At 37.1% G+C, this 23,237-nt stretch overlaps 1 long non-coding RNA gene across 1 annotated transcript in view; it reads right to left on the bottom strand.

Moving 5' to 3' along the window:
* Window positions 1–282: 282 nt before the first annotated feature.
* LOC137089327 (uncharacterized) overlaps window positions 283–23,237 on the bottom strand; it is a 40,003-nt gene continuing 17,048 nt past the window's right edge. The window contains exon 3 of the long non-coding RNA XR_010907660.1: window positions 283–386. This is a non-coding gene — a long non-coding RNA (uncharacterized lncRNA). The remainder of the gene's footprint in view (window positions 387–23,237) is intronic.

The following is a 23,237-nucleotide window of genomic DNA, read 5'->3' on the forward strand; positions in this document are numbered from 1 at the left end:
TGTGAGTGTGAGTGAGTGAGTGTGTGAGTGAGTGAGTGAGTGAGTGAGTGAGTGAGTGAGTGAGTGAGTGAGTGAGTGAGTGAGTGTGTGAGTGTGAGTGATCTACTCGATAAAATGCATTGGATATGTTTAATAAACTACTTAAACCAGAGTTTCTTTATACAGAATGACGCAGCGAGCGCTGCACGAGGTGTGTCTGAACTGTTGGACTGATTAATTCTGCTCATCAAGAAGAAAAATTAGAGGGAACATTTCCACATAATCCCAAACACAAGCTAATGACAGAGAGATACGCACGGCTTTATTAAAAGAGCTCAAGCTGGTAATCGCCGCAGTTACTGGAGCGCAGCCACATCTGCTTCATCTGGGCTTGGAGGAGCTTCACTCTAGAGAAGAGAGATATCGTCATTATCTGAGCTGGTGTTAGCAGAGGGAAAGTCATTTCCTTTCACAGAAGTGTGTGTCGTCTCATTACATCAGTGTCTGTCCTGCTGCTTCTGTCTCCGAGCTTCTCCTGTTCATACACACTTCTGAGTTATGATTATTGTGCACAGCATGAGGATATATATGCATGAATATCCAGATGACTTAATACATCTGCCAACAATAAAGCATATTCCACTGGATACTGTATCCCACAATGCAATGCACATTTAATACGATCTTCCATTTTTAATATAATAAATAAAACAGAAGTGATGTCAGCCCTAAATCATGGAGATGTTACTACTGAAGCTTAGCTATTTTACACACAACAAATATGAATTATCATTTTAGTTCATTGAAATACTGCTGAAATAAATTTATATTGCATGAAAAACTAAACTAAAATGTGAAAATTTGCCTTGGCAACTAACTGAAATATAACAAATTAAAAGCACTCAAAATATTAAAACTGAAATAAAAATAAATATAAATACATATTTAAATAAAATAAAAAAGGACAACAGCACATGATAAAATTACTAAAACTAAAATAAATTAGCTCAAGTTTTATCCTAAAAATACTAAAACGGATATAAAGCTAAATTAAAGCTAAATAGAAATATTAAAAAAACTAATACAAATTATAAAAGCACATAAAAATGACTGAAACTTCAACTGAAATAAGTTGTTATTTCAAGATGAAGTGCTAAAAATATTAAAACTGAAGCATAAATAAAGCTGACTAAATATTTACCAAATTATATAAAAAAAACCACAAAATAACAGAAGTTTAAATCAAAATAAGTTATTATACACTGCACTCTATATACTGTACTATACACTGTGCTCTATATACTATATACAGGGGCGGCTAAAAATACAAAACATTAAAATAAATAAATATTTAAAAAGATTTTAAAAAAACACAACAAAAAACAAAAAAACTGCATATAAAGTTACTAATCCCCGGTTCCACCTGACCAAGTGTTGAGGTGTCCATGAGCAAGACACCTAACCCCAGCTGCTCCCGACGAGGTGGATGGCGCCTTACATGGCTGACATCGCCGGCGGTGTATAGTACAGGTGGATACAGGTGGTAAATGGACTGAATTTATATAGCGCTTTCAACAGACCCTATTGCCATCCAAAGCACTTTACATTTTTGCCTCACATCCACCCATTTTATACACCGCCGGCGATGTCAGCCATGTAGGGCGCCATCCAGCTCGTCGTGAGCAGCTGGGGTTAGGTGTCTTGCTCATGGACACTTCGACACTTGGTCAGGTGGAACCGGGGATCGAACCACCAACCTTTCGGTTTATAGACAATCTACATGAACCACTGAGCCACTGCCATTTTTTTATATATGTTAGAATTTATAGCACTTCAACTTGAGCTAACTTTATTTTAGTTTAAGTTTTAGTAATTTTATATGCATTTTTTTTTGTTTTTGTTGTGTTTTTTTTTAAATCTTTTTTAATCTTTATTTATTTTAATGTTTTGTATTTTTAGCCGCCCCTGTATATAGTATATAGAGCACAGTGTATAGTACAGTATATAGAGCACAGTGTATAGTACAGTATATAGAGCACAGTGTATAGTACAGTATATAGAGCACAGTGTATAGTACAGTATATAGAGCGCAGTGTATAGTACAGTATATAGAGCACAGTGTATAGTACAGTATATAGAGCACAGTGTATAGTACAGTATATAGAGCACAGTGTATAGTAAAGTATATAGAGCACAGTGTATAGTACAGTATATAGAGCACAGTGTATAGTACAATATATAGAGCACAGTGTATAGTACAGTATATAGAGCACAGTGTATAGTACAGTATATAGAGCACAGTGTATAGTACAGTATATAGAGCACAGTGTATAGTACAGTATATAGAGCACAGTGTATAGTAAAGTATATAGAGCACAGTGTATAGTACAGTATATAGAGCACAGTGTATAGTACAGTATATAGAGCACAGTGTATAGTACAGTATATAGAGCGCAGTGTATAGTACAGTATATAGAGCGCAGTGTATAGTACAGTATATAGAGCGCAGTCTATAGTACAGTATACAGAGCACAGTGTATAGTACAGTATATAGAGCACAGTGTATAGTACAGTATATAGAGCGCAGTGTATAGTACAGTATATAGAGCACAGTGTATAGTACAGTATATAGAGCACAGTGTATAGTACAGTATATAGAGCGCAGTGTATAGTACAGTATATAGAGCACAGTGTATAGTACAGTATATAGAGCGCAGTCTATAGTACAGTATATAGAGAACAGTGTATAGTACAGTATATAGAGCGCAGTCTATAGTACAGTATATAGAGCACAGTGTATAGTACAGTATATAGAGCGCAGTCTATAGTACAGTATATAGAGCACAGTGTATAGTACAGTATATAGAGCGCAGTGTATAGTACAGTATATAGAGCACAGTGTATAGTACAGTATATAGAGCACAGTGTATAGTACAGTATATAGAGCGCAGTGTATAGTACAGTATATAGAGCACAGTGTATAGTACAGTATATAGAGCGCAGTCTATAGTACAGTATATAGAGAACAGTGTATAGTACAGTATATAGAGCGCAGTCTATAGTACAGTATATAGAGGACAGTGTATAGTACAGTATATAGAGCACAGTGTATAGTACAGTATATAGAGCGCAGTGTATAGTACAGTATATAGAGCGCAGTGTATAGTACAGTATATAGAGCGCAGTCTATAGTACAGTATATAGAGGACAGTGTATAGTACAGTATATAGAGCACAGTGTATAGTACAGTATATAGAGCGCAGTGTATAGTACAGTATATAGAGCGCAGTGTATAGTACAGTATATAGAGCGCAGTGTATAGTACAGTATATAGAGTGCAGTGTATAGTACAGTATATAGAGCGCAGTGTATAGTACAGTATATAGAGCACAGTGTATAGTACAGTATATAGAGCGCAGTCTATAGTACAGTATATAGAGGACAGTGTATAGTACAGTATATAGAGCACAGTGTATAGTACAGTATATAGAGCGCAGTGTATAGTACAGTATATAGAGCGCAGTGTATAGTACAGTATATAGAGCGCAGTGTATAGTACAGTATATAGAGCACAGTGTATAGTACAATATATAGAGCACAGTGTATAGTACAGTATATAGAGCACAGTGTATAGTACAGTATATAGTGCACAGTGTATAGTACAATATATAGAGCACAGTGTATAGTACAGTATATAGAGCACAGTGTATAGTACAATATATAGAGCACAGTGTATAGTACAGTATATAGAGCGCAGTGTATAGTAAAGTATATAGAGCACAGTGTATAGTACAGTATATAGAGCACAGTGTATAGTACAGTATATAGAGCACAGTGTATAGTAAAGTATATAGAGCACAGTGTATAGTACAGTATATAGAGCGCAGTGTATAGTAAAGTATATAGAGCACAGTGTATAGTACAGTATATAGAGCACAGTGTATAGTACAGTATATAGAGCGCAGTGTATAGTACAGTATATAGAGCACAGTGTATAGTACAGTATATAGAGCACAGTGTATAGTACAGTATATAGAGGACAGTGTATAGTACAGTATATAGAGCACAGTGTATAGTACAGTATATAGAGCACAGTGTATAGTACAGTATATAGAGAACAGTGTATAGTACAGTATATAGAGCACAGTGTATAGTACAGTATATAGAGCGCAGTCTATAGTACAGTATATAGAGGACAGTGTATAGTACAGTATATAGTGCACAGTGTATAGTACAGTATATAGAGCACAGTGTATAGTACAGTATATAGAGCACAGTGTATAGTACAGTATATAGAGCACAGTGTATAGTACAGTATATAGTGCACAGTGTATAGTACAGTATATAGAGCACAGTGTATAGTACAGTATATAGAGCACAGTGTATAGTACAGTATATAGAGCACAGTGTATAGTACAGTATATAGTGCACAGTGTATAGTACAGTATATAGAGCACAGTGTATAGTACAGTATATAGAGCGCAGTGTATAGTACAGTATATAGTGCACAGTGTATAGTACAGTATATAGTGCACAGTGTATAGTACAGTATATAGAGCACAGTGTATAGTACAGTATATAGAGCACAGTGTATAGTACAGTATATAGAGCACAGTGTATAGTACAGTATATAGAGCACAGTGTATAGTACAGTATATAGAGCACAGTGTATAGTACAGTATATAGAGAACAGTGTATAGTACAGTATATAGAGCACAGTGTATAGTACAGTATATAGAGGACAGTGTATAGTACAGTATATAGAGCACAGTGTATAGTACAGTATATAGAGGACAGTGTATAGTACAATATATAGAGCACAGTGTATAGTACAATATATAGAGCACAGTGTATAGTACAATATATAGAGCACAGTGTATAGTACAGTATATAGAGCACAGTGTATAGTACAGTATATAGAGCACAGTGTATAGTACAGTATATAGAGCACAGTGTATAGTACAGTATATAGAGCACAGTGTATAGTAAAGTATATAGAGCACAGTGTATAGTACAGTATATAGAGCACAGTGTATAGTACAGTATATAGAGCACAGTGTATAGTACAGTATATAGTGCACAGTGTATAGTAGAGTATATAGAGCACAGTGTATAGTACAGTATATAGAGCACAGTGTATAGTACAGTATATAGAGCGCAGTCTATAGTACAGTATATAGAGGACAGTGTATAGTACAGTATATAGAGCGCAGTCTATAGTACAGTATATAGAGGACAGTGTATAGTACAGTATATAGAGCACAGTGTATAGTACAGTATATAGAGCGCAGTGTATAGTACAGTATATAGAGCGCAGTGTATAGTACAGTATATAGAGCGCAGTCTATAGTACAGTATATAGAGGACAGTGTATAGTACAGTATATAGAGCACAGTGTATAGTACAGTATATAGAGCGCAGTGTATAGTACAGTATATAGAGCGCAGTGTATAGTACAGTATATAGAGCGCAGTGTATAGTACAGTATATAGAGTGCAGTGTATAGTACAGTATATAGAGCGCAGTGTATAGTACAGTATATAGAGCACAGTGTATAGTACAGTATATAGAGCGCAGTCTATAGTACAGTATATAGAGGACAGTGTATAGTACAGTATATAGAGCACAGTGTATAGTACAGTATATAGAGCACAGTGTATAGTACAGTATATGGAGGACAGTGTATAGTACAGTATATAGAGCGCAGTGTATAGTACAGTATATAGAGGACAGTGTATAGTACAGTATATAGAGCACAGTGTATAGTACAGTATATAGAGGACAGTGTATAGTACAGTATATAGAGCACAGTGTATAGTACAGTATATAGAGGACAGTGTATAGTACAGTATATAGAGCACAGTGTATAGTACAGTATATAGAGCACAGTGTATAGTACAGTATATAGAGCGCAGTGTATAGTACAGTATATAGAGCACAGTGTATAGTACAGTATATAGAGGACAGTGTATAGTACAGTATATAGAGCACAGTGTATAGTACAGTATATAGAGGACAGTGTATAGTACAGTATATAGAGCACAGTGTATAGTACAGTATATAGAGCACAGTGTATAGTACAGTATATAGAGCGCAGTGTATAGTACAGTATATAGAGGACAGTGTATAGTACAGTATATAGAGCACAGTGTATAGTACAGTATATAGAGCGCAGTGTATAGTACAGTATATAGAGGACAGTGTATAGTACAGTATATAGAGCACAGTGTATAGTACAGTATATAGAGCACAGTGTATAGTACAGTATATAGAGCGCAGTGTATAGTACAGTATATAGAGCGCAGTGTATAGTACAGTATATAGAGCACAGTGTATAGTACAGTATATAGAGGACAGTGTATAGTACAGTATATAGAGCACAGTGTATAGTACAGTATATAGAGGACAGTGTATAGTACAGTATATAGAGCACAGTGTATAGTACAGTATATAGAGCACAGTGTATAGTACAGTATATAGAGCGCAGTCTATAGTACAGTATATAGAGGACAGTGTATAGTACAGTATATAGAGCACAGTGTATAGTACAGTATATAGAGCGCAGTGTATAGTACAGTATATAGAGCGCAGTGTATAGTACAGTATATAGAGCGCAGTGTATAGTACAGTATATAGAGTGCAGTGTATAGTACAGTATATAGAGCGCAGTGTATAGTACAGTATATAGAGCTCAGTGTATAGTACAGTATATAGAGCACAGTGTATAGTACAGTATATAGAGCGCAGTGTATAGTACAGTATATAGAGCGCAGTGTATAGTACAGTATATAGAGCGCAGTGTATAGTACAGTATATAGAGCGCAGTGTATAGTACAATATATAGAGCACAGTGTATAGTACAGTATATAGAGCACAGTGTATAGTACAGTATATAGTGCACAGTGTATAGTACAATATATAGAGCACAGTGTATAGTACAGTATATAGAGCACAGTGTATAGTACAATATATAGAGCACAGTGTATAGTACAGTATATAGAGCGCAGTGTATAGTAAAGTATATAGAGCGCAGTGTATAGTACAGTATATAGAGCACAGTGTATAGTACAGTATATAGAGCACAGTGTATAGTAAAGTATATAGAGCACAGTGTATAGTACAGTATATAGAGCGCAGTGTATAGTAAAGTATATAGAGCACAGTGTATAGTACAGTATATAGAGCACAGTGTATAGTACAGTATATAGAGCACAGTGTATAGTACAATATATAGAGCACAGTGTATAGTACAATATATAGAGCACAGTGTATAGTACAATATATAGAGCACAGTGTATAGTACAGTATATAGAGCACAGTGTATAGTACAGTATATAGAGCACAGTGTATAGTACAGTATATAGAGCACAGTGTATAGTACAGTATATAGAGCACAGTGTATAGTAAAGTATATAGAGCACAGTGTATAGTACAGTATATAGAGCACAGTGTATAGTACAGTATATAGAGCACAGTGTATAGTACAGTATATAGAGCACAGTGTATAGTACAGTATATAGAGCACAGTGTATAGTACAGTATATAGAGCACAGTGTATAGTACAATATATAGAGCACAGTGTATAGTACAATATATAGAGCACAGTGTATAGTACAATATATAGAGCACAGTGTATAGTACAGTATATAGAGCACAGTGTATAGTACAGTATATAGAGCACAGTGTATAGTACAGTATATAGAGCACAGTGTATAGTACAGTATATAGAGCATAGTGTATAGTACAGTATATAGAGCACAGTGTATAGTACAGTATATAGAGCACAGTGTATAGTAAAGTATATAGAGCACAGTGTATAGTACAGTATATAGAGCACAGTGTATAGTACAATATATAGAGCACAGTGTATAGTACAGTATATAGAGGACAGTGTATAGTACAGTATATAGAGCACAGTGTATAGTACAGTATATAGAGCGCAGTGTATAGTACAGTATATAGAGCGCAGTGTATAGTACAGTATATAGAGCGCAGTCTATAGTACAGTATATAGAGGACAGTGTATAGTACAGTATATAGAGCACAGTGTATAGTACAGTATATAGAGCGCAGTGTATAGTACAGTATATAGAGCGCAGTGTATAGTACAGTATATAGAGCGCAGTGTATAGTACAGTATATAGAGCGCAGTGTATAGTACAGTATATAGAGGACAGTGTATAGTACAGTATATAGAGCACAGTGTATAGTACAGTATATAGAGCACAGTGTATAGTACAATATATAGAGCACAGTGTATAGTACAGTATATAGAGCACAGTGTATAGTACAGTATATAGTGCACAGTGTATAGTACAATATATAGAGCACAGTGTATAGTACAGTATATAGAGCACAGTGTATAGTACAGTATATAGAGCGCAGTGTATAGTACAGTATATAGAGCACAGTGTATAGTACAGTATATAGAGCACAGTGTATAGTACAGTATATAGAGCACAGTGTATAGTACAGTATATAGAGCACAGTGTATAGTACAGTATATAGTGCACAGTGTATAGTACAATATATAGAGCACAGTGTATAGTACAGTATATAGAGCACAGTGTATAGTACAGTATATAGAGTGCAGTGTATAGTACAGTATATAGAGCGCAGTGTATAGTACAGTATATAGAGCACAGTGTATAATACAGTATATAGAGCGCAGTCTATAGTACAGTATATAGAGGACAGTGTATAGTACAGTATATAGAGCACAGTGTATAGTACAGTATATAGAGCGCAGTGTATAGTACAGTATATAGAGCGCAGTGTATAGTACAGTATATAGAGCGCAGTGTATAGTACAGTATATAGAGCACAGTGTATAGTACAATATATAGAGCACAGTGTATAGTACAGTATATAGAGCACAGTGTATAGTACAATATATAGAGCACAGTGTATAGTACAGTATATAGAGCACAGTGTATAGTACAATATATAGAGCACAGTGTATAGTACAGTATATAGAGCGCAGTGTATAGTAAAGTATATAGAGCACAGTGTATAGTACAGTATATAGAGCACAGTGTATAGTACAGTATATAGAGCACAGTGTATAGTAAAGTATATAGAGCACAGTGTATAGTACAGTATATAGAGCGCAGTGTATAGTAAAGTATATAGAGCACAGTGTATAGTACAGTATATAGAGCACAGTGTATAGTACAGTATATAGAGCACAGTGTATAGTACAATATATAGAGCACAGTGTATAGTACAATATATAGAGCACAGTGTATAGTACAGTATATAGAGCACAGTGTATAGTACAGTATATAGAGCACAGTGTATAGTACAGTATATAGAGCACAGTGTATAGTACAGTATATAGAGCACAGTGTATAGTACAGTATATAGAGCACAGTGTATAGTACAGTATATAGAGCACAGTGTATAGTACAGTATATAGAGCACAGTGTATAGTACAGTATATAGAGCACAGTGTATAGTACAGTATATAGAGCACAGTGTATAGTACAGTATATAGAGCACAGTGTATAGTACAGTATATAGAGCACAGTGTTGAGTATGCTAGTCTCTCTCTCTCTCTCGTACCCGTCAGCCGGATGCCTCTGATTGCAGATAATTATACCTCTCTGAAAGCAGCTTTTCAAATGCAGCCGCAGCGAAGCATTTTTGTAGCCTGTCATTCCAGAGCAGTGTTGATATGACAGTCTTTTCATGCAGCTCACAGAACAAGCCATTAACGTCTGTTTGAGCGCCGGCGTGTCGGCGGTGAATGCGCTCAAGGCCGTTGCATTCGTTCGTGTGGGGTTGTCATGCTAAAAGTGTGCGGTCGGTTTGTAAAGATTATATAAAAATAATCTTAGCAGCACCAGAGGGTCATGGAGGAATGTGGAGATGCTTTACAGCATGAGAGCTGATGTGAGGATTCGAAACAGGGCCGAATTCAGACAGATTATGGCTCCGTCCCAATTGAAGGGGAGTAATTTGTCATTATAAGGCTCAGAAGAGGGCGAGCGTCAACGTGATGCATCATTTTGCAGTCTGTCCCGATGCACACTTGACAACTACCCAGTGGGTTAATGTCACGATGTGTAAGCATCATAATCTCCGGATGAGATGCTTGTTATGTTTGTGTAGCAAAATTAGGGCCCAAGCACCAAATTAAAAAGTTGTCACCCAATTTTATCGTACAGAATATGGATGACGTGTCTTCCATGAAAAAAAAGTGAAGCCGCCAACGTCCGAATATGGGGCCGACATGTTCCGCAAATTTGAGGCCGAGTCTGCTCAGTAGTAAACCGTGATATCAAAAGCCCGCCCACTCTCTCACAGATGCAGAACAATTCATTACGTTGGTGTGGAAGTTATGGAAATGTAGAAATTAAAGCTAAAAATCCAATCTTCTCCCGAAAATCCAGAAAAAAGTCCATTAGTGCCTCAGTGTCAACTTCCCTCAGAGAAGTCGTCAATCTCAGCTGTCAATCATGATGTCACACACCCCGTTTTTATAGCATTAAATAACTAAAACTTCACTTATTTAAAAAACGAACACTTGAAATGAAATCAGTGATGATAACTGCCTAAAATGACAGAAGCCATCTTTAGAGAAAAATTATATGAAGTGTAATATGATTCGTTTTTCTCGCGTTCATTAGAAAACATGGAGGGGCGGGGCTTATGAGCTTAAGTTTTCACACAAACCATCAGACATAAAAAATAAATAAAAAACTTTTATATACTTTTAATTTGAAATGCGTGACTTCGGTGTTCTCCTTCACGCCGTGTGACATCTTCATTTCGGAAAGGTCACGCGTAAACTTGCCAGAAAACTCTCGTTCTCTGCTTTAAATTTGTCTGGTATCGCTTTTTTCCCTTTATTTGTGTAAAGGCGTTTGATTTAGTCTTTGCACGTTCGTTTTAACACTGGGTCGACACTTCCACCTGCGTCATGTGACCTTTCCGACGTGATGATGTCATACGCCGTGAAGAAGAACAACACAGAAGTCGAGCATTTCAGATTTAAAAGTATATAAATGTTTATTTTTTAGTAAATGTGTGATGGTCTGTCTGGATCAGACTCTATTCCTCTGGGATCATCAGAGTCTCTGAAGCTCTTCCTCATTGATTTGGACCTTCAGCCGTCGGTTCCAATTTAATTCCATTATGTGGAGGAAAATCCTGGATGAGACAGGGGCGAGTAAATTACCAGGAGATTTTCATTTTGAAGTGAACTAGTCCTTTAAAATGCACATATGTAGATCACAGAAAATTTACCTCAAATACCTCAAATTTGGGACCTCACTGATTTTAAAACCTTCTGGGAAGGTTTTCTTAAAGTTGCGCACAAACGTTCATTTAACCTTACCTCGTCTGGTCACAAAAACATTCTAACACTTTTCAAATGTTACTACTTGTTGTTTGTGGAGGAGTGTGTAAGTCCCATCATCTCGCGGATGGAGTGCCTCAGGGCTCGGTGCTGGGACCGCTTCTCTTCTCCATCACTGTCATTCAGAAACATGTCTTTTCCTAACACACAACTCTACCTCTCAATCCAGCCAGATGATCTTTCCAACAGGGCTTGAACACAGAGTTGAACAGTAACTCAGCTCATTTACTCGAGTCCTGTACTTAAGTTCACTTGTTGAGTATTTGTGCTTTACTGGAGTATTATTTTTTCTGTAAACTTCTGACTTTAACTTCACCACATCTGAAAGACAAATATCGTCCTCTTTACTCCACTACATTTCTATCAAGGTCCTCGAAGTGGAAAGTCGTTTCTGTCGCAGCTTTGAAAGTCAGTGATGATTTTTTTCTTCTTTAAAAGGTGTTTGGGTTTTTGCAGAAAGCCTTTCAGGAATCACTCTTGTAGAGTCTCGTGAAGTTCAATGATTTCACAGCATTTATTAAACACTGATTTATAGTTTAGAGCAAAATGACGGAAGAAGACGGATGTCCAAATGCTCATTTAGTGGAGGATTCACATAAACAAAGTTGATTCTGTCTTCAGTGAAGGTGAACAGTGTGAGAATATCAGATGTGTATCAGTGTATTGGATCCGTGCATTCGGCCTTAAAGTGACAGCAGCTTTGTAACTTTAGTTAGAGTTTAAGTTAGTCGTCTGCTAGTGTGTCAGATGGAGCGTCACTGACTGGCTTAAACCATGATGGCATAATGTGCATTTATACAACTATAATACAATAATGCGGCGACATAAAAAAATGAGATTTACTTTTGATACTTAAGTACTTCTGAAAACAAATACTTCTGTACTTTTACTCCAGTAAAAATCTGTTTTTACAACTTCCACTTGTAACGAAGTAATATTTGACCAGTATTTTTACTCAAGTAATGCAGTTGAGTACTTTATCCACCTCTGCTTGAACGCATCATATGTAGACGGTGAACCTATAGAATATAAAAGCCGCTGACTAGAAGTAAACTTAAAAGGCCATTAAACTCATTCATGAAGATCACGTTCAGCTCCTCTCTTCGATCACACCGCCCGTTTGATTTAATAAATTATTCCACAACGATATTTATTGATCGGCTTGCATTGAGACGACCTCCTCCTCCTTTCAGCACGAGCGCTAAACGATTTCCAGCTGCTTCGCTGACGGAGGTTCGGCCGGATGATTGTCTCGCGGCGTCTCCAGGAGCCAGAGAGAGATTAAAGTCATACTCACACCACTGCACATCAGTGACTTCAGACATCTCGCTGACACACACACACACACACACACACACACACACACCCTAAACCTACTCATCACAGGAAACATTCTGCATTTTTACTTTCTCATAAAAACTCCTCCTGTGTGATTTATAAGCCTTTTGTAAAGTGGGGCCATGGGTAATGTCCTCATATTTCACCCTCTCCTGTAATACCGGTGTCACACCCATGGCATTATACACATTTGTGTCCTCATATGTCACAAAAACATGGCTTCACACACACACACACACACACACACACACACCCGTCTGACTGACTGCTAGTGGAGACGGATTCAATTGGTGAGCTTATCAATACAGAGAGACTGAGTCGGTGTGAAATGAGCTATTGATTACCGACCCGGAGGACGCGAGAGTTGCCCGACGGGACGAGAGACACAGAGGGAGAAGGAAAAACAAGAAGATGGAAAGAAAAGCGATGTGTGAGGACGAGCAAAAACACCTCAAACGTGGAGGATCTGATGTGTTTCATATTGCACACACAACTGGAAAGCAAGCAAGATGTTATAATGCTGCAAGGAAAAATTTCACAAGGCGATACGCATCTCAAATTATTAAAGTTGTGGTTAATGCGATTTGACTTTTTTAACTGTAGTTAGTTTGTAATGTCGCTGCTTGAGCATAAACAGTATCTGCAAAGTTACAGCGCTGAACGTTCAATGCAAACGGAGATATTGTCTTTAAAGTTACGGCAGTTTATTGCCTACAAAAATGGCCGGTTTGGACTACAACGAGCTTCTTCCTGGGTTGGTGACATCATACACCCTCGCTAGTCTCCGCAGATGCGACTTCTGCCCGTAATGGGAAGGGGCGTGGCCTTAACCTGTGCATGGCACTTCAGCCAATAAAAATACAGGAAACTACATTTGACCATCTAACCAAACTAAGACCATTGTGTTTTTCAGAGGGAGGGGCTTCATAGAAGCAGGAAGCAAACGAGCCGCTCAAAGCACAGACAGCGGTGTGGAATAAAGGGAAGATAGAAGAAAAATACAGTGTTTAAAAAAAAAGAAGTATTAAAGGAAGTGTGTGTAAGATTGTGGCCAAAACTGGTACTGCAGGTGTCTCCCCCTCCCCCTCCCCCTGACTCGAGGTTGCCAGATTGGCTGCAGGATCAGCAGAACGTTTGTAGATCTGCAGCCGTGGGAACTAGAGCAGATCTGGCACCCCGAAACACTACTGACTGGTGATTGGTCGATAGGTGGAGGGCGGAGCTTCAGACCAAAACACAACATGACATCATCAACGTCAGCTGAGGGCAACAACAACTTTATAATGACAATATCCGGCCGGACTACTGCTGGCAGTGATAGAAGTGTTTGACATTAACATGATTTCTTAATGTGTAGAGACATATCAGCGCCATTTTAGGATTAATTGAAATACATTTCTTACATACAGTTCCTTTAAGACATGTTATACTGCGCCCCATAAACACAACCAAGCCAAGAAAAAACCCACAGAAGCACCGCTTTAAATACGAACACTTCCACAGCCCTCCACGGACGCCCTGAAACAGAGGTCAGGACGAGCTGCAAGCAGGGAAAAGCGCACATATCGACGGAGCAATTTACTGAGAGATTGTAGGTCAGTCTCGAAGGGGCGGTGCGTATTAATTACCATCTCTTCATCCCCGTGTGAGGCACGTCCATGAATCAGAACGCTGTCAGGACGGTTAATGCTCATAATTGACTGGTTGATAAGAGTCCTGAGCTCTCACGCTCGGCCTGCATCTGATGCAAAGCCACTCCGATACGCTGATGAACTTAATATGCACGCCATTGACTCTGGAGAGAATTAGCCGGCCGACAAGGTCATGGAGAGTAGCTCAGACGCCTGAAATCCTCACACACACACACACACACACACACACACACACACACACACACACACACATCAAAGGGCACTTTAAAGGGACAAAGACATGTCAGCTGAACTGGGATTGCGGCTGATTCTACTTCAGAACCGATACGTGACAAACGCTCGACTCCGATGAGCTCCACATAAAGGGATTAGAGGCGCTTCATGTGATGATTAAGTCATTTCAAAGTCAAAGCAATTCAGAAAGTTATTAGTGAAAATAAATATTCATGTCATTATCAGAGCAGCGTTAAAGGGATACTTCACTGCTTTTTCATATTAAACTATGTTATTCCCATAAAGCACCGTGTGATATTTTCCCATCTAGCGGTGTAAAGGTTTATGACCATCCAGTGAATATTAGTTTCTGTTCCTCTCAATTCCGATTTTGTTTTAACTCCTACGGTGGCCGATTTAGTCCAAGATTAACACGGCTTCCAGTTCGACCTCGTCCATGAGTGCTCCTCGAAGTGGAAAGTCGTTTCTGTCGCAGCTTTGAAAGTCAGTGGATGATTTTTTTCTTCTTTAAAAGGTGTTTGGGTTTTTGCAGAAAGCCTTTCAGGAATCACTCTTGTAGAGTCTCGTGAAGTTCAATGATTTCACAGCATTTATTAAACACTGATTTATAGTTTAGAGCAAAATGGAAGAAGACGGATGTCCAAATGCTCATTTAGTGGAGTATTCACATAAACAAAGTTGATTCTGTCTTCAGTGAAGGTGAACAGTGTGAGAATATCAGATGTGTATCAGTGTATTGGATCCGTGCATTCGGCCTTAAAGTGACAGCAGCTTTGTAACTTTTCTACAAGTATTTAAATGAGTTTAAGTTAGTCGTCTGCTAGTGTGTCAGATGGAGCGTCACTGACTGGCTTAAACCATGATGGCATAATGTGCATTTATACAACTATAATACAATAATGCGGCGACATAAAGAAGGACATTTACTTTTGATACTTAAAGGGTTACTTCAGCGATTAACATATGGCTTTGTATCAGTAGAAACCCTGGAGTATATTCAAATGATCGTGCTCCCCCCTCTTATATCCCCCTGAGACGAGAGATTTATGCATTTTATTTCTGGAAAAATTCCTCTCGTGACGCAAATTGACGATATTTGCGTCACGAGAGGAATGATTGCCCAGAGGCTAAAGACTCCAGCCAGCAGAGGGAGCCATTTCCGCATGTTTTCATCTCGTGCATGGGGGATGGAGATCACACTCACAGCACAGCTCAGCTACAGGCACTCATTTAAACGGATGCTAAGCAATGTAAGTGTTTTAACTTCTCAAATTAATTTCTATGAAAGTTAAGCTTCCAAAGGCATGAACTGCAAACTAGTTGTGAATGTATGCCGCGAATGTGGTCGCGATTACCTCAGCTCTCATCACGAGAGCTCATCAGCTCATTTATGACGTTAAATGTAATCTGAGTCTGCTGTGAAACTCACGCGGCAACTCGATCGTTATATTGAACACACACGTTCAGTATTTAATTGTAGGAACTCAGTCTCTGTAATCCAGTAGTGGTGGCTTTGGGAATGGCCTCACAGGGGAGCGAAGCATTCTGGGAATTGTAGTCTTTCATCCCCAAGAGACAAAAATACATTTTCTGTCTTTTCTCAGTCTAGAAAGCACCAAATAAAAAAATTATTTCACATTTCTACTACATTAATGACACAGTTTAAATACAGATTCATCTTTCCAGCGCTGAAGTACCCCTTTAAGTACTTCTGAAAACAAATACTTCTGTACTTTTACTCAAGTAATGAAGTTGTGCACTTTATCCAGCTCTGCTAGTGTGCACTAAGCTGCATGTTAACGTCACACTTCTAATATATACTTCATAAATGAGACGTGCAGAGATACGGCTCTCCATCACGGCCTCACTGCGCAGCTCCAATATTCTCTGCGCTCTTTTCACTTCTGTTTGACCTAGAGCGAGAGATGAGCAGAATAAATATGTGCAAAACTAAAACAACACAGGCAGAAAGATGGCATCAAAGAGAGGCTGTGTGAAGAGGAAATGAGTGTTATCTGAACAGCTCTCAGGGAACGTGAAGGCTGTACACACCATACAGAAGCACAACACTTGCTTTCTGAAATCTATGGCTCCACTGTATAACAAACGACATCTGATTATTACTAATAGGGACCAATTAAGTTCTACATTAGTTTCTCATTCATATTAGTGGCGTAGGTTAAGTCGAGCATCATTATATTTCTCATGCTTAAAGCCAAAATGTGCAGTGAACAATATGTATGCAGGGCTTGACATTAAGCATGTTCATGTGCTTGTCCTTCGGTTCATTCACTTGTCCAAGTAAAAAATTTGCTTGTCCAGAAAAGAGTATTTTCTCCCTTTGTGTGTGTGTGTGTGTGTGTGTGTGTGTGTGTGTGTGTGTGTGTGTGTGTGTGTGTGTGTGTGTGTGTGTGTGTGTGTGTGTGTGTGTGTGGTGTTTTAACTATAATTTATTCTGAAGCAATATTCTCACCAGTGTTCAATCAGCTTTGACATATTTAAATCTGCATATTTGTGAATTAAAAAATAAAATACATTTTTTTATTGAATCATTTCAAATTTGTGATATTTTTAACTTTTATAAAGGACATTTCCCCCTAATCTTATTAAATATAGGCTATGCTTCAGGTTTAATTTTATATTGTTAAATTTGATAATTAAATTAAATTAAATTAAATTAAATTAAATTAAATTAAATTAAATTAAATTAAATTAAAAAAAAATAAAAAATAAATAAATAAATAAATAAATAAAATAAAATAAAATAAAATAAATAAAACAAAACAAAACAAAATAAAATAAAATAAAATAAAATAAAATAAATTAAATTAAATTATATTAAATTAAATTACACTATAAGGGCTGTTAACAATATAATTAAATAATTTACACTGAAAAATTACAACTGCATTAGTTATATAATGTTTTGAGATTTGTAGTTTTGAATAGACAAATAAGAAATGTTGGAAAGTATGTTTAAACATGAAACTAAACCTCCAGTAGGTGGCAGCAGGTGGCCATCTTAATGAGCGAGTCACTGAGTCGTTCATTCAAACGATTTATTCAAACACTGAATCGTTCAGTAACACACTTGCCTAAAGACAATTTTCTACCTCTTGTGGAGATCAAATAAAGCTTTTTGAATTGAATTTGTTTACATTTAATAAAGCCTTAAAGTTTTGCATAATTAAGGGCGTGGCCACTTTGAGTGACAGGTAGATAGCCGTTTGTCTGCGGTCTGTCAATATATCAGATACAGTACATGGCTAATTTTCTCTAGGGAAAACATCTCTCAATTGATCCTCAACAGATTTCGGTAAGTTGTCCTGTATCTTAACACACTCGCAGATGCTCATTCGTGTTTATTTCGCGCAGTAACTGCAGGGCTTGACATTTAGCATGTGCTTAACAAGTAAATCGTTCATTCACTAGTCCGAGTAAAAAATGTGCTTGTCCGGAAAAAAGTTCGATTCTTTTTAATTGTGTGTGTGTTGTAACTATAATTTATTCTGAAGCAATATTCTCACCAGTGTTCAATCAGCTTTGACATATTTAAATCTGCATATTTGTTAATTTTTATTTTTTATATTTTCACCTTTTATAATTTCCCCCCTAATCTTATTAAATATAGGCTATGCTTCAGGTTTAATTTTATATTGCTCAATTTGATCAATACATTAAAATTAAATTAAGACACTATAAGGGCTGTTAACAATACAATTAAATAATTTACACTGAAAAATTACAACTGCATTAAATAATGTTTTGAGATTTGTAGTTTTGAATAGACAAATAAGAAATGTTGGAAAGGATGTTTAAACATGAAACTAAACCTCGAGTAGGTGGCCGTCTTAATGAGTGAGTCACTGAGTCGTTCATTCAAACGATTCATTCAAACACTGAACCGTTCAGTAACACACTTGTTGCTGTGAGACGCGTTACGGTTCTGCTGTGTGTGAACAATTTTCGCTGCTGAAATCGAAACAAAAGCACTCAATATTGCATCTATAATGTAAGTGACTTTAAGTGAATGTAAATGTAAGTGCATGTTTATTTATTGTTAATGAAACTGTCATATGAAAGCAGTGCCATTTTCGGTATTCAGGAAACAGCTTAAACGCTCGAGTGTTGTAATTCCTCCTCGAGAGGCTGCACGAGCATCAACAGCGCGACCTTGTTATCGTCAGTTCATTATATTATTATCCACTATCGATCGCCACTTACACTAAACTAATGCACAGTCATTCATGCATTTTGGTGATTCGCTAGTTATTTTTTGTTTAATCAGGGTCCGTCGGGCAAGGAAAATTCTTTTTCACTTGTCCCTTCAAAAAATCCACTTGTCCCGGACAAGCGTTAATGTCGAGCCCTGTGTATATTGCAGTAAAAGTATATAAAGTGTATTTTTCAGTATGCATAAACTAATATGCATGTATGCATTTGCCAAAATGTGAAATGAACATGTACACTGTATACATACAAGTATACATACAGTGCACTATATGCAATTTCTCAGTATGCATAGATTAATGTGCAGCGAACAATGCAGTACAAACTATATATACACTGCAAAAAATGCTTTTCTTACTCAGTATTTTTGTCTTGTTTCTAGTCCAAACATCTAAAAGTTCTTAAAACAAGAAGTATTTATTAGACAAGCAAAAGTAATTGTCTTGTGTTGGGGGAAAATAACTCAAAATGAAGAGAGTTTTTGCTTAAAATAAGATAAATAATCTTGTTTTCTGTTTGAATTAAGATTATTTTTCTCACCCCATTGGCAGATTATTTATCTTATTTTAAGCAAAAACTCTCTTCATTTTGAGTTATTTTTCCCAAAACAAGACAATTACTTTTGCTTGTCTAGTAAATACTTCTTGTTTTAAGATTTTTTAGATGTTTGGACTAGAAACACGACAAAAATACTGAGTAAGAAAAGCATTTTTTGCAGTGTACTGTGTGCCATTTTTCAGTATGCATAAACAAATATGCATTCAAAATGTGCAACAAACCCTCTAAAAAATGTTGGGTTGTTTTAACCCAATGTTGGGTCAAATATGGACTAGCCCGGCAATTGGGTTGTTTTAATCCTGCGTTTGGGTTAAATATTTGCTTAAAACAACCCAACTGCTGGGTCAGTCCATATTTGACCCAACATTGGATTGTTTTTCACTCAGAATTTTTTAGAGTGTATATTATGAAGTACACATGCAGTGCACAGTATGCAGTTTTCAGTATGCATAGACTAATTTGCATATATGCATCTGCCAAAATGTGCAACAGACAATATGGAGACACAACACTGTATTACAAACAAATTTCAGATTATTATTATCTCGACAATGTCGTCCTAATTAGTGTATGTTAAGTCAAGCAATATATATATAAAATACACACATCCACATCAAAATCATCACGTTTTGTTTTGCGCAGGGTCACTGATATGATGTAGTTTGTGAAGTGTGTGTGATCTGATAATGGGCTGAGGGTCAGACAGTAAATACATCACTACATTTATTTGATCACGTCATGTGAAGTCAAGATGTGTTCTTTGTTCCAATAATATTCTTCACACACAGCGTGCTGAAGAGCGTCTGACAGGGTAATCTATGATTTCCAGCAAATCCATTGATGGCAACATGACCAAACTCCCACCGGTCCAGATGCAATTTAAAATCTGCCAACCAAAGTCAAACAGTCAGGAGCCCACTTCAAAGTGTTGAAGAGCCTGATTTCCGCACTTACTGCGCGGCTGCAGAGACGGATTGGTAACGCTGTCACGTCTCACACACTCGCTCGGCCTCGTCTCACACACTCGCTCGGCCACGTCTCACACACTCGTATAGCGGCTGCTGAGAGTTTCTCCGGCTCTGCTGTGAACTTTCAAAACGCCGCGAGTGTTTCATCAGCCCACCGATGATGTACACAGGACATTAACCCTGACACACACACACACACACACACACACACACACACACACACACACACACACACACACACACACACACACACACACACACACACACACACACACACACACACACACAGCATGACAATGTAACTGTATTTATAACTGCATTAATATCTATGGATATGGAAGCTTGTTTCCGGCACGAAATAAAAAAGTATTAAATAATTGCGACTTTTTTCTAGCTACTGCACTTTTATTTCTCATCTTCTGACTTTTTCTCACATTTGTGATTTTTTTTCATTGCAATATAGACTTTTTTATATATCATAATCATTTTAATGTCATTTCACATTTCGCAATTCTGACTTTTATCTTCAAAATCTGAAATTTTTCTTGCAATTGCGATTTTATTTTTCACAATTCTGACTTTTTTCTCCCAATTTTGATTTTTTTTTTGCAGTTCTAACTTTTTTTCTTGAAAATTCAATTTTATTTCTTATTTTCTGACTTTTTTTTGCAATTATGACCTTTTTTCTTACAATTATGATTTTATCTCGCAATTCTTTTTTTCTCTTTTTTTCTCTCGCAACTGCATTTTTTTCTCTTTACAATTCAGACTTTTTTAAATTTCATCATATATCATTTTTATATCCTTTCATATCTGGCAATTCTGACTTTTATCTTCAAAATCGGAAATTGTTCTTGCATTTCTGACGTGTTTTCCTTGCAACTGTGATTTTATTTCTTGCAAATCTGAGTTTGAACAACTCTGACTTATAAATAGGAAAGCCTTCACAAGCTCGATTTTAATTATCGACCCTTAAAATATCTAACAGAAAAAAGCAAAAATCCCCACCTTTGATATCCAAATCATCTGAGGAAAATAAAGAAGTTAAATGTCGGCAATCAGCACGTGTTGTTTTCTGTCGGCTGTACAGCTGAATAATCACGTTTCCAGCATGTAATGCGATGTTTCTCGCTGCCGTCATGCATAAGCACACCTTGTTGTGCTGTATAAAACTCTTCTGATGTGATGGGAAACTCCGCCTCTGATCTTGAGATGCAGAAGCTGTTGAGGTTTAATCTGTGAATCTGGAGCAGGTAAACAGACCTGAGGCTGTAATTTCTATAGCAGTAGGGGAAGAATTTCAGAGTCTTTTGATTTTATTCCTGGCTTACCGTTTAATGCATGTCTGACTGTGGCGCAAACACACACTCCTCATTCAACATGACATCAAAAATGCACTATATTGCCAAAAGTACTGGGTCACATGAGCTTTAATGCCATCCCATTGTTAACCCGTGGGGTTTAATCTGGAGTCGGCCCACCCTCTCTAACAGCTCCAGCTCTTCTGGGAAGGCTTTCCTCAAGGTTTAGGAGTGTGTTTATGGGGATTTTTGCCCATTCTTCTAGAAGCTCATTTGTGAGGTCAGGCACTGATGTTGGACGAGAAGGCCTGGCTCTCAGTCTCCGCTCTAATTCATCCCAAAGCTGTTCTATCGGGTTGAGCTCAGGACTCTGTGCAGGCCAGTCCAGTTTCTCCACTCCAAACTCCTCATCCATGTCTTTATGGACCGATGCTTTGTGCACTGGAGCGCAGTCATGCTGGGACAGGAAGAGGCCGTCCACAAACTGATCCCACAAAGTCAGGAGCATGAAATTTTCCAAAATGTCTTGGTGAGGCATTAAGAGTTCCTTTCACTGGAACTAAGGGGCCAAGCCCTGAAAAACAACCCCACCCCATAATCCCCCCTCCACCAAACTTTACACTTGGCACAACACAGTCAGGCAAGTCCCGTTCTCCTGGCAACCTTTTGTCAATGTACTGTATGAAAAGTGCGCTCGTCCTTGCGAAAAGTGAGTTTGTACTTTGAAGAACAAAGAAACACATGAGGTGCAAAGGTGTGTTATGTTTTGGAAGAGTCATCATACACTGTATTTTTTTAAAAAAGTTACCTGGTTCCCTTAAAATTTTCAGTTCATTGAAATACATTTTTTGAGTTAATACAATGGACATTTTCTGAGATTCGACAACCTTTATTAAAATATTATTAAAAGATTTTGTAAGCATATTGGGTAATTGTGTGTGTTTTATTTTTGATTTTGCACTGCAATAAATACGTAGGCCTATCTGTTTCCATTAAAAATAGCCTAAACATCCTATATTTACATTATCAACAAAACTGCACACATTTTATTTGATTTCGAGTGTTTAAAATTAACAAAATATTTTGAATTAAAATAACATTCGGCCCGTAGAAATTAATGAATCAACTTTATAAAAAATTTAAAAAACACTGAGATATGAGACTATTTTATACAATTTTTTTGTAGATAAAGCATGCAAACATTTTATAAATTTATTCTACAACATTAAAAGATTATTGAATAATTTTCAGCAATGTAATGTGTAAGGCACAATGTAAGGCATTTATAGTCCGTATCTAATATTTTTAAATGTCTCTGACCTTTGGCAGTGTTAAACATGGTGTCACGTGGATGGGATTATGCATGCAAATGATATGCAGATGAGGTCATGCATAGTAAAACGAGGCGTTGTTAGCTCCATATATGGTGGTTTTGGGGAGGAGACAGGATGGAGATCATGCCAACTATCTTTTGAACATGGTCATGTTGATTATTGCTAATATTCAACATTACCATTCTTAGATTAGCAGGATTACTGCATATCATTAGCCTTGATTTAATGATTGATTGATTGATTGATTGATTGATTGAGATGCACGAACCCACAACCTTCAG

The sequence above is a fragment of the Pseudorasbora parva genome, chromosome 9 (genome assembly GCF_024679245.1).
Source record: "Pseudorasbora parva isolate DD20220531a chromosome 9, ASM2467924v1, whole genome shotgun sequence".
NCBI lineage: Eukaryota > Metazoa > Chordata > Actinopteri > Cypriniformes > Gobionidae > Pseudorasbora > Pseudorasbora parva.